We start from the raw sequence: 12,802 nt of genomic DNA on the forward strand, positions 1-12,802 counted from the left end.
TCCTCCTTCCCAGCTCTGACACCACAGAGCCTTAGACCTGTGTCCCTGTTCCCATTCCTACCCTTAGCCAAACATGATTCCAACTTCCTTACTCCCATTCCCTGTTCCCATTTCCCCCTTTAGCAAAACATGATTCCAATTTTCTTACCCCCATTCCCTGTTCCCATCTCACACACCCACATGCCCACCCCCACCCACACCCAGTCACTTCCTCATTGACTACAGATTATATAGTAAAACTTGAGTTCTGCTTAGCTATACCTTAACCAATCATTTTCCTGAAATTTAACTAACCAATCCTAACATATTGTAACATGATTATGTAACCAATTATATCCCACCACCTTAATTAGTTTACACCCAGCAAAATTAATTATACAGCAGACAGGAACAATCACAAAACCAGACAGAGATTATACAGACAAACAACAGCAAAGTGGGAACTATAATGACAAGACAATACAGAAGTGAGGATTTCACATCCCAGCTATTGATAAGTGAGTTCTTGCCAGACAGGATGCTATCAAACTAAGTTTCCTTTTACATTTTCTAGGCACTTCCCTTTCTCTGGAGGTGATAGGAACTATCAGGACAGGATTGTATTCCTAACAGCCGAATAGCACCTTATTTCAGTGTGACTAGTTTGGAATGTGAGGATGTGACTGTTCGCTTCCCAGCTTATGGCTGCCTCTGCTGCTTAGCCAAAGGCCTTAGCCTAAGAACAGGGCCTCAGACTGTCACAGTAAGAGAAGGCCCTTACACCAGCAGACAGTGATTTTGATTCTTTCTTTTATACCTCTATCACTAGCCAAGTGATAAGAATACACCTAAATTCTTAGAGTATAGGCCTTTACAGACAGGCCTGAATATCTAGGGGTTTTTGTAGGGAAAGAACAATGGTTCAAGGGAGAAAACTAGATTTGTTTGTGGGTAAACTGATGGCTCAAGAGAGTATACAAAAGTTGTTTTGTTCAGGCTAGACAATCGGAACTGATCATTCCTGGCTAAGGGCGGTGTTCCTTTGAGGGAGCTCACAATGCAATTAGGCAGCTTCAGTATTTTGGATACCAGTGAAGGATTTATTACTAGAATTGGTTTGATAACTACTGAGCGCAGGGTGTGCAGACGTGGGTTCATTAACATCCGGAGCAGAGATTCCCCATCATGCAGTGCTTTTCTGCTTTTCTGGTCCCAGAGTTCAGTGCGGTTCTTGCCTTGGAATCTCTGTTCTCCATTCTGTATGCTAATGGAGTTGCCTCCCTGTCCCATCTTTGATGCAAATGGGGCATGGGGAGTTTTCTTAATCCTGTCACCCTCGTCCGGAAGAGATTAGGTGTCTCTTCCACTATCTTTTCAATGCTTTCTGTAAGTCTGTCTTCTGATGGGCTTTGGTTCAAGCAGAGGCTGGGGGCAAGGGGCGGAGGGTGGGGAAGGTCTTTCCTGAGTCAGACAAGCTGGATACTGTGCCCTGGTTCCCCAAGAACACAGAGCTGATAGGTAACACTACACTGAAGTCAGTAATTCTATGCCAATGTGGAACTGGTATAAGTGACATCAAAAACAGACCCATTTCTAAAGGACTAATCCAGTCCAAGTCAGGTGTGTCTAAATAGTTACCATATAACCTCTGTCTGATGGAGTGCATAAAAGGAGGAAGTGGTGGTGGTCTCAGGTCACACTGCATTTGACAGCTGTAGTGGGTTCTTACCTGTCTCATCCCTGACTCAGGTTCCCTAACTCGGGGTCTCAGTTCCCCCCTGCAACCAAAACAAAAAGTGCTTCCCTTGCGGGCCAAACAAGAAAAGTCTGAATGAAAACAAACAGGTCCTTCATGGGCCAACCCTGTGCTCAGTAGTCCTTTTCTTCTTGGTGCAGGTGGTTGTGCTGCACCTCTTATGCCTTTCCTTTACTCTGGATTGAAGGCTTTTGGGTTACAAGTGGTTTTGGACCTAAAAAAAAAGAAAAAAGAAAAAAAGAAAAGGCTTTTCAAACTATATAAAGAATTTCAGGAAAATATTTGTATTTTTCAAAAATTTCTGAGTTTTCTTCAATATGACAAATTTCACTGAGATTCAAAATTGATTTTGATTTGTAGCTAAGATTTGGCTAAATGAAAAATATCTATAACTATTTTAGCAATGAAATTGATAAAAATTAAAAAGTCGATAAATGTGAAAAATGAAAATTTTTGAAAAGGTCACATTTTTTCATTAATATTAATTTTGAAAAAGGGCCATTTTTTGACAAAAAGAAATTATGTTAAAAAAAATTTCAGCCAGCTCTAGTGGTCTTTAGGGTCCTTATCCAGCAAACACTAATGTGCATGCTTAAATGCTTACTCTGAGCTGCTCCATTAATTTACAAAGGACTATTCACAGTAGTAAAACTAAGGTTGTGCAAAAGTGTTTGCAGGATCAGGGCCAAGGGATATTAATTTGGAAATGATCTTTAGGACTTTCATTAGCACTAGATTCACACAAAAATATCATGGAGGAAAACAGCCATGTCAGAGATGTACAAAATTACAGTAACATTGATGCTATGAATTATACTTATAAAAACATTAGTTAGAAGTATAAGTACAGTCTCTACAAGCCATTCATTAATTGGGGGGAGAGGGAGGAGAGAATCCTTGTTTTGTCCCAGTAACAAAAAGACCTCCTTTAAGCGCATGTGGGAAAGACTTGTAGCCTTTTCTAAAGCAGCAGGTAGAGATGTCAAACATGTATGACTCTTTCCACTGCATGGACAGGCAGGGAAAAGACATTTAACTTTCATGCAAATTTCTCTCTTTTGAAAAATTGAAAGATAGAATTATTGAAGACAAATGAAAGGGGACATACAAAAAATTATATTAAAGTTAAATGGAACTAACTGGGATAAGGTCGGCTGCTTGGAATTAGTAAAACATGTAGATTTAAACATAAGACTGCATCTCCACATACCAAAGTGATGGGATTTGTCACATTTTGGATATGTGAATTTCTATCTTTTTTGTATAGCTACATTCACAAATTGATTACACCGTGGATTTTTTTGCCAACTGAAAATACAAAAGGTTAGTACCCACAGGCACAGATTCATATGAACTTACTCTTTCAGCTAATTTGAGTTTCAGTTACGTAGATTTTAGATATGCAGCAAGCACTATACAAAAGTCTACGGTTTAATATAGTTCAGTGTCAAGGATGTGACAAGCTGACACTTTAGCTCGAACATTTGAAGTCAAGGATGATAAAACCAGGTAGGACAGCATGATTTATGGAGAGCAAAACATTAGCCTTTGATCTGATTCTCCACTCAGTTACACTAGTGTAAATCAGAGGTAACTCCATTCAAGGCAATGGAGTTATACTGGTGTAGAGGAGAGATAAAGCAGGCCACTTATCTTCGAACTGAACAAGTTCTGAAAGTCTATGTCCAGTTTGTGTGATATATAGAGTTAATTGTTAATATTATCTGGGTTTGTATTTTTAATATCTTGTATGGTGCTTTTGTGGTCTCTCAGGCAAATATATAATTATAATATTCAGGCTTTTTTAAACCAATATAATTTAATCCAGGGACCATCTCTTGGTCAGCTATATAATTATACCTCTTTTTTATTTATAGGCAATATTACAACATGTTCCGGACAGAACTGTTTCAGTTTCTTGGGTAAATATTGGATACATTTAAATATAAATGTTTAGTTAAATTTCAAATAATAAAACAAAACATGTATATTATGTGGCAGAGAGCAGAACAACTCCTTTTGTTGAATATTTTATTGTATATAAAATTTATTGAATATTTTGTTGTGTATACTTATTTTGTTGAATAAGTATATACAGTACTTAGATCTCTGTTTAGAAATACTATTACAGGATGTTTAATGTGTTTCTCCATATTTAGGTCATGGGATATCATGTGCTGCAACATTGTCTGAAAACGTGCTGCAGAAAATATTTTTGCATGCACATCTAGCAGCATTTAGCTACCATTCCCCGTTTAACATTGAGGTAGAAAACAGGAACTGGATGAGGCGTGGACTCATGCACAATGATCTATTATGGCAACCTAACAACTGACAGTTCTTAATACCATTTACCATATGCCATGTACACACAGGTATAATCAAGGGCTTACTATTCTGATCTTACTATGATGAGACTTGTTGGCATGGAGATGGGAGAGAGTAGAGTGGTAAGAAATAGGTAGCGCCCCTGAGCCATCCTTCTTGGGCAAAGTGGTCTGTTGGACTCAGCACAGAACTACGATCCAGAATTACTATTCTCATCTCCGCTACTAACTAGCCCTGTGACATTGGGCAAGCTGTAATTTTTGTTTCTCGGTTTCCCCCATCTTTTAAATAATACATAAAACCTCAGAGTCTTAAAATTTCATTTTGCCTGCAGAGGATTTCCAGTGGATTACGTGAGTTTCTAAGGCTCCAGGGCTGTACCTGCTTCAGAGGTGTGTGTGTTGCGACATAGATGTAATGTTTGTACCGCATTTGAAAGATGGCAAATGGTTGATACATGCTAAGCATTGTATTTGCTCCTCCAAACTTTTAGAACTTAAAATTGATTAAATAGTTTCAACCCTCACATTGGTAAAACAAATGTTAAAATCCACACCCAGGTTGAGACTTTGACTGACAAATTTTAGAAAGAAGCAAAAATGTTTATATCTGAATTATGAACCTATCTGAAACTATGAATGCATAATGGCAATGCTGAGAGACCCTGAATTATTGCAGCATTAGTGGGCACCATTATAATACTAAGACACTATCAAAAGGGTAATTCTTCCCATTAGAGACTTGCTGACTATACACCTGCTTCAGCAAATGAAGTCTGAATGTAGCTTCAAAGAGTTCTTTTTGACTTAGAGCTGCTTAGTCTTTTCTGTCCTCTTGGCTTCAGTATATCTTGCACATGACTGACAAGTATATCTGCACAATAATAAAATGTGAGAGGAAAACAGTCTCCTAGGAAGTGTTTTTGCTGATGTATTAATTCATTTCACTTCTTATGTGATCATGCCTAAGTTGATTTTATGAGAAGGCTCACTGAAGTGAAAATCAAGCCAATGAATCGTTTAATATGAACTAATGAAAACCAGAATATAAAAGGCTTTCGTAACTAGTTTGGAACTTTAATTGTCAAGCTGATGTAAATTCAGAGCACTCCTAAGTAAAGGAAGGGGACTGCAATGCAGAAAACAGAATCACTTTGTGATAATTGGGTTTAATTAAGTAGCCATATAAACAGCTCTGTCCAGTGTGATATAAATGGAATACAAGGAATTTTGCAAGTTAGAAGCTGCATTTGCTAAAGGGTGTGAGCTGGGCTGGCAGGTCACAGACCCAATGGCACCTAAAGGGGCAGACCACACTATTACACACCTACCCCACTTAGAACCTTGCCTGACATCAAGGCAGGTTCAACAGTCTAATGAAGTACCCACTCCAGACTCTTCATATCTGGTCACTTGTATTTTCTAACTTGAGTGTGTGGGGTCTGTGTGTGTAGATGTTCCAGCTCCACTTTAAGCTCACTGACCATCAAGAGTAGGTGGCACCTCTCCTTCAGAGTTTTCTGGTGCTCCTCTGCCAATTGCTCCCAGGTACACAGATGTGGGGGTGAAGAGAAGGGGCATAGTCACCAGCACATTCTCTGTTTCCCCATGAGAAAACACCTGGGTTCCCAATGTGCACTGCTGAGTCTCAAGTTGGAACTTTTGTTCCCTGATACTTATCTCTGTCTGGGGTGTAGCCAACCCCTGCGCCTGAAAGCCTTTTGTTATCTGAGTCTGTAGGCTGGTAGGTTGGGCCAAGATTTCCGCCCTCATATAAGTCCTACACTCTGCCTCCTCAGGTGTGTTGTTTTTTGGGTCCAATCTATATCCGTGGGCTTGGACAGAATCCCTGTCACCTCCTGTTTCACTTCAGGTACCTGGGGCTCACATAACTCCATTAATAGACTACACACTTCTCCCTGCTTTGGTCCCATGGACTCTCTCTCTCTCCATTTACAGGGCCCCTCATTTTTCAGGGCCACCACCCACTTCTCTGAGGTCTCAGTTATCAAAAGGGCATGCCCTTTAGTATATGTCCCACCATCTCATATACAAAGCACACCTCACAGTTTTCCTTTCTCCATGGTGGTCTGAGGCCTTATATACCGCGTACAGGACAACCTCCTAGGAGGGGGTCCCAGACATCCTGGGGACTGGAATAGCACCCTACTATTTACTCTGCATTAATAGGCAATCTTTCTTGATGTGCCCACATTTGCCACACTGGTAACATACTACCAGAAGTTCCTGGCCACCCGCAAGGGAACTTCTCTTAGGTTGTGGGATGATTGAGGGGCTGGTGGCCCTTCTGAAACCTTACATTTTGGGCTACCAGGACTTTGATGTCTTGAGAGTTTTCTCCAGCCTTCTCAGATCAGGGCACTTCCTCTTCCCGGTTTGGCAAGTTACTTAGCTCCCTCAGCGTCCACACATAGGCCTCTGCTCTTTCCATCACCTAACTTCACAGACAATGGGTGAAAGACTCTTACCCAGATAGGATCTGTAAGAATTGTTACAGGGCCACCAGATCCATGATTCTCTCCACAGTTAGTCCCTCGACCCAACAAATGGGTAGCAAGGTCCTGCAACTGCTAGGTCCCTATATAAAAGTTTGCTCCTCAAAGAAATGGCTTGACAGCTGGTGATGATTCTCCTCTGGACTAAGTTCCAGTCTACATAAATGGCAGCTTTTACCTCATATGAACCAGACTGCTCATCACTCATGGCTTGGTATGCTGCCTGGGCCTTCCCCATCGAAAATGGTGCAACCCTGGCTGCCCAAGTTGACTCCTCCCAGCCAGCAGCACTCCCTCCAAGGCGCAGAAGAAAGCCTTAAGGCCATCGTCTGTCCTCAGCTTTGGTAACCTAGAGTCAGGCCTGCCTGAGTTATCCTCTTTAGGTCCAGTAAGCTTCCCTGGAGCCCACTTCTCCAGGTATTTCAGAAACTACTTCTGTTGCTGGTGTTGGATCTCCTGCCACCACCACTGCTGAGAGGCAAACTGTGCCTCTTGCTGCTTCTGTGGGATCTCCAGGAGTTGCAAGAAGATAACCTGGGCCTGATCATCTAACAGGGCTGGGTGGCCCCAGGGGCAGAGGATCCAGTTACAGCTCCAGTGGAGTAAATGGTGTCACTAATGGAACCAGTGGAGCAACACTGATTTATATCAGCTAAGGAGCTGTCTCACAATAGTCCTGGGCAATTGTTTCACAGTACATTTTATGGGGTTGTTTCTTCACAGGCTTATACCTTGAACTTGTGCAAAGTGAACACAAACTGGGTGTAAAACAATATTATGATTTGGTAGGGTTTTATGCCCACTTTGCACTTGCCCTACATAGGTGCAAATGACTACACAAGACATAAGCAGGAAAGAATTAGGCCCTGTATTCTTATAATTCCTCTGGTTCATGACAATTGAATTTTAAATTATTATTACTAGTTTATATTTTGTCTCACAATATATCTGCCTGTAGTTTAAAAAGTGAAATCAAAGGACTAAAAAGAGCTTTAAAATTCCACATGGCATGTCTGACGGAAAAGACAGATTTTATAGGAACTCAGTGTTATGCAATAGAAGTCACTCTGCAAGGAAAGAAATTCCCTACAGAACAGGTGAAATTGCACAGTTCCAGGACTGCACAGTTTGAGTGCTTATAGCCTGAAGAGTCTCACAGACTCTGAAGTATAAATACTGGTCTGGAAACCACTTCATTTTGACAGTAATATCACATCTTAATTTAATATTTGTAGTTAATTTTAATTTATTTATTTTATATTACCAAAGTGTTTATTTTCAGAGCAAAAAAATAAACTGAAAAATTACCTCCTACTAAAAGCTGTATCCAGAAAGCCAGCACAGTACAATACATATACAAAACTAAATGTGTAAAGGAAAAACCTGGACTCTTTACCATATCAAAGGTAAAAATCAGTGATTAACACATCCTCGCACTTTATGAACACAGGCCCTGAGTGAGGAGGGGAAAGGTGACTAAGACAAAGGGCTGCTCTAAATTATGCCATCAGGAATGGCCCTCTAGGGACCATTCCACCAGCTGGATATGACCCGAATGACATGTGTTCTTGCTATACCCCTGCCCATCCTTGGCTTATTTCCTGTACCAGATTGGTGGGAGAGCCAGGCGCTGCTGTGTAAAGCCTGCTAAGCTGGCTTCATGTGACCTGGGGATGCTGTCATTCTCCTGCTGTCCTACCAGAGTAGCTTTGTGTTGCCAGGAACAGGTTGATGTCATCGATTAATCACAAAAGATATTATTCTGGAGAGCCCTCTGGCTGGAGTTGGGGCTTGTTCTCTGCACTGCTAAACAGCAACACTCAGGAAAAGATGGCTGAAAGCATAGCAGATATCTTGATAGAGGCAAGTCTGGGTCCAACTGCTCCCTCTCTTAACTGTTAAATGTAAAGAATGGCCCCAGTCAGCACACACATCCTACTGTTTCCTAGTTTGTTCTCTCTCTCTCTCTCCTCCCTCCCCCCCGCCCCGCTTCTTCATGTATTTGCCTGGGTTCTTGATTTTCTCTTAACGAGAATGGGCTATTGTCAAGGTTCCTTCCCCACTCTAAACTCTAGGGTACAGATGTGGGGACCTGCATGAAAACTTCCTAAGCTTACTTTTACCAGCTTAGGCTAAAACTTCCCCAAGGTACAAACTATTTTACCCTTTGCCCTTGGACTTCCACTGCCACCACCAAATGTTTATCTGGGTTTATTTATTAGGAAGCGTTGTTTGGAAATGTCTTTCCCCCGAAAATCCTCCCAACCCTTGCACCCCACTTCCTGGGGAAGGTTTGGTAAAAATCCTCACCAATTTGCCTAGGTGACCACAGACCCAAACCCTTCGACCTTAAGAACAATGAAAAAGCATTCAGTTTCTGAAAAGAAGGATTTTAATATAAGTAAAAAGAATCACCTCTGTAAAATCAGGGTGGTAAATACCTTACAGGGATAATTAGATTCAAAACATAGAGAATCCCTCTAGGCAAAACCTTAAGTTACAAAAAGGCACACAGACAGGAATATCCATTCTATTCAGCACAACTTAATTTCTCAGCCATTTAAAGAAATCATAATCTAACGCATATCTAGCTAGATTACTTACTAAGTTCTAAGACTCCATTCCTGTTCTGTTCCCTGCAAAAGCATCACACAGACAGACACAGACCCTTTGTTTTTCTCCCTCCTCCCAGCTTTTGAAAGTACCTTGTCTCCTCATTGGACATTTTGGTCAGGTGCCAGCGAGGTTATCCTAGCTTCTTAACCCTTTTCAGGTGAAAGGATTTTTCCTCTGGCCAGGAGGAATTTTAAAGGTGTTTACCCTTCCCTTTACATTTATGACAGCTATATTTAAAGATATACACATTTTCATTTCGAAACATGACAGCTCTCCTGTTTTATAATGTCGGTAAAGAGAATGCAGGAAAACTGTCCCAAATAATGTCAGATCCTCCTAATAGGTCAAAGGACAAAAATAAATAACAGATACAGTGTGATTAAACTTGTTAAATAAGCTGAGCAGGTAAATGGACAGTTCTGGAGACCTTTGTTACAAAAAGATGTAAAGATTTACTTGTGCAAATGGTAAAGGTTTCCAGTGATGGTGAAACTGCACAGATAGTATAATCACTGGTCCAAATTTAACCCTACTGTTAGCAGGTTCAGTTTCTAGAAATTTTGCAATGATCATGTTACAGGTATCACCTCAAAATTGAATTTGTAATGGGTGAAAACACATCCTTGCTTTGCATCCTTCATCATATTCCCTTCCTTCCTCAGAATCTGAAGATCAGATGGATTAGAGAGAGATCATGCCTTCGTTGTCATATGATACACCGTCTTGCTCTTGGACAAAAGAACACCGAGCCTTTTGTTGATCGCTCATATAGGCCTTGATTTTATTTTTTTGAGCAGCATCATGTGTTAAATCGAAGTGTCATCATGAACTGCAAAAGAAAAGAAAGGCTGGCCCTAGGCATTTGTCATTTTGCAACAAAGGACCCCATTCTTTTGTGAGCTCTGAAGGAATTGGTACAAAATTTGATGTAATAGCTTGTGGACCAGCTATACTGTTTAAACGGGCACAGCTAGGGTCTCTTGAAGCTTTCTACAAACTATTGGTTTGGAGACAGTAAGGAGTCCTATAGCAGTACTGAAACCTTAGTACTCTCAAGCAGAGAAAATAATTAAGTAGTGAGCTACACATGTTGTGAAAACAGGAATTCCATATAGCTTGCTAAAAAATACGTAGTTTAAAATAACTACAGAAAAAATTTGAGGAGACATTTTTAAGCATATTCATCCATCACAGGGACACCTGAAACAAATGCAGTCCACAAAACTCAGGCGTAACAGTGTACCAAATACACAGAGGCAGAATCAATATTTGAAAAGGCTTTTGTTTTGATGCATTTGAATGATACCACAAAATTCTCATTTGTGTAAACCCAGATCACTGAAGACAATGGGGCTGATCTGAATTTACTTTGGGGCTAATAAACTCAGAATCTGGCCTCTGAGTTGAGATGACTGTATTGTCTCTCTCATTCCTGAAGACACAGTAATAGTCAGATGGCTATTAATGTGGAGTCATGTTCTATGCAGTGCACTGTAGCTGGACTCCTATATAGATTGATTTATCTTGTTGGGAATATGTTTTCATCTATAAAGATTAGTATGCTGCTTGAAAATAGTTGCCCTGGCTGCAGATGCAATACATGTGTCCAATAGCTAGACATTCATTTTAATTTGGGTAAAACCTTCTGTAGAGTACGAACGCTTCTGATCCTTTTAGTCTCATGTATACTCTTCTCGTATGTGTACCTACTTTGGATTTGCATGTGGTTACTTTGGATTTTGACACTTTTTGCACTGTGTCACATTATTTTTAAATGTTCCTCATAACTCTCCAATCTGCTGGATGTAACCATTCAATGGAAAATCTTCTCTAAGCTGTTTATTTAAGACTTATAATGATGCACATGTATATCATCTGTGGGTCATTTTTCTCCATGTCTATGGAAAATACCAAAGGCACGAGCTAGCTAGGACAGGCAGTTGCGTGGTCAGGATATCCACTGAAATCTTGGGGCATTTGCTTACCCCATATGGAATGTCTGGCTTTCAGAGAGTATATTTTACTTTGTGTTGAAGTATTCTTTGGCATGACTGAGTTTCTTTTGTCTGTTTATCACAATATGTACTATTATATGTTGTGTGCACTTTTAAATCAGCGCAATGAAGCTTCCTGTCTTTCATCGCCTGTAATGTTTATAGATACCTTGGAATTCCCCAAGTGATTCAGCCAAACCTTCCAATTCTGCTCTAAACTAATTCCTCCTCTGGTGTCATAATTTTGGCTACTGCATCAATTCTGTCTTGATTATTGTTGTGGAGGGTTACTATTGCCCATTGCATTGCATTTTCCACCACCAGATGGCAGTACAGCAGCAAAAGGCCAACTGTTGCTCCCTGAGACTGAGGCAAGAAATAGTTGACTTTGTTATAACTAAGAGTACATCTTCACTACCCGCCAGAGCGGCAGGCAGCGATCAATACAGCGGGGATTGATTTATTGCATCTAGTCTAGACGCGATAAATCAACCCCCGAGCGCTCTCCTGTCGACTCGTATTCCAGCGCCGCAAGAGGCGCAGGTGGAGTCGATGCGGGAGCGGCAGCCGTCGACTCACCGCGGTGAAGGCACCATGGTAAGTCGATCCAAGTATGTCGACTTCAGCTACGTTATTCACGTAGCTGCAGTTGCGTAACTTAGATTGATTCCCCCCTCCCCTCCACAGTGTAGACCAGGGCTTAGTTCCATGTGGTTCACATGGAGGGAGGAGGAACTCTGAAAAGAATATCCCCTTTCTTTCTTCTTTAATTCAAGATTCTTTACTCTTTGGAAGTTGGTTTGTTTTTGTTTCCATATAGAAAACACATTTATCTTTTCTGTTTTAAAGCAGTCTTTTACTTCCTGTTTTGTATTGTAATCATCAGTTATAAATATAATAATAATACTTAGCATGTACTTAAACCTTTACATCTTCAAAGCACTGTATAAACATTGTGCCTCACAACATCCTTGTGAAGCAAGTATAAACACCTGTGTTTTACAGATGGAGAAACGAAGCAGGTCGATTAAGTAACTTGGTAAAGATACAGAGTGACTCAATGGAGAGCCAGGATTGAGAAGTTCCTGGCTTCCAATCCTATGCAACATCCAGGAGACGACACTTCTCTCTGCCTTAAACCTCTTGCTGTATTTACAGCAATGTCTTTCTCTTGTTCCTTTTCAAGTTCCTAAATCCAGCTTTGCCTTTGGTTTTGGAAGCATATTTCTTACTTCATTTTATCTCACAGTACAATAGGATTTCTTCCCCTACTTGTATTTCAAAGCAGAATTCTTCTACTGTTCTGCTAAGGCAGGGTTCTTCTTACTGGTCCCTCTTTTTGTAGTTCAAAGCAGGTTTCTTCGGCTTCTTGTAGTTCACAGCAGAGCTCGTTCTCTTGTATTTTAAAAACAGGGATCTTTTTACCTCAGTCCTAGATAATATGTTCAGCTCTTAGTGTGCAGTTTATCTACTGTACAGGCATTTCTAACATTAACACTTTCTTTCATTATAAACAACGGCTCCCCTCAGGACACAAATTTTAGTGCTTCCCACCTCTCTCTTTCTCTCGCTCTTCCTTCCAGAATCCTTTGGGTTCTTTACTTCCTCCTAAAT

The sequence above is a fragment of the Lepidochelys kempii genome, chromosome 4 (genome assembly GCF_965140285.1).
Source record: "Lepidochelys kempii isolate rLepKem1 chromosome 4, rLepKem1.hap1, whole genome shotgun sequence".
NCBI lineage: Eukaryota > Metazoa > Chordata > Testudines > Cheloniidae > Lepidochelys > Lepidochelys kempii.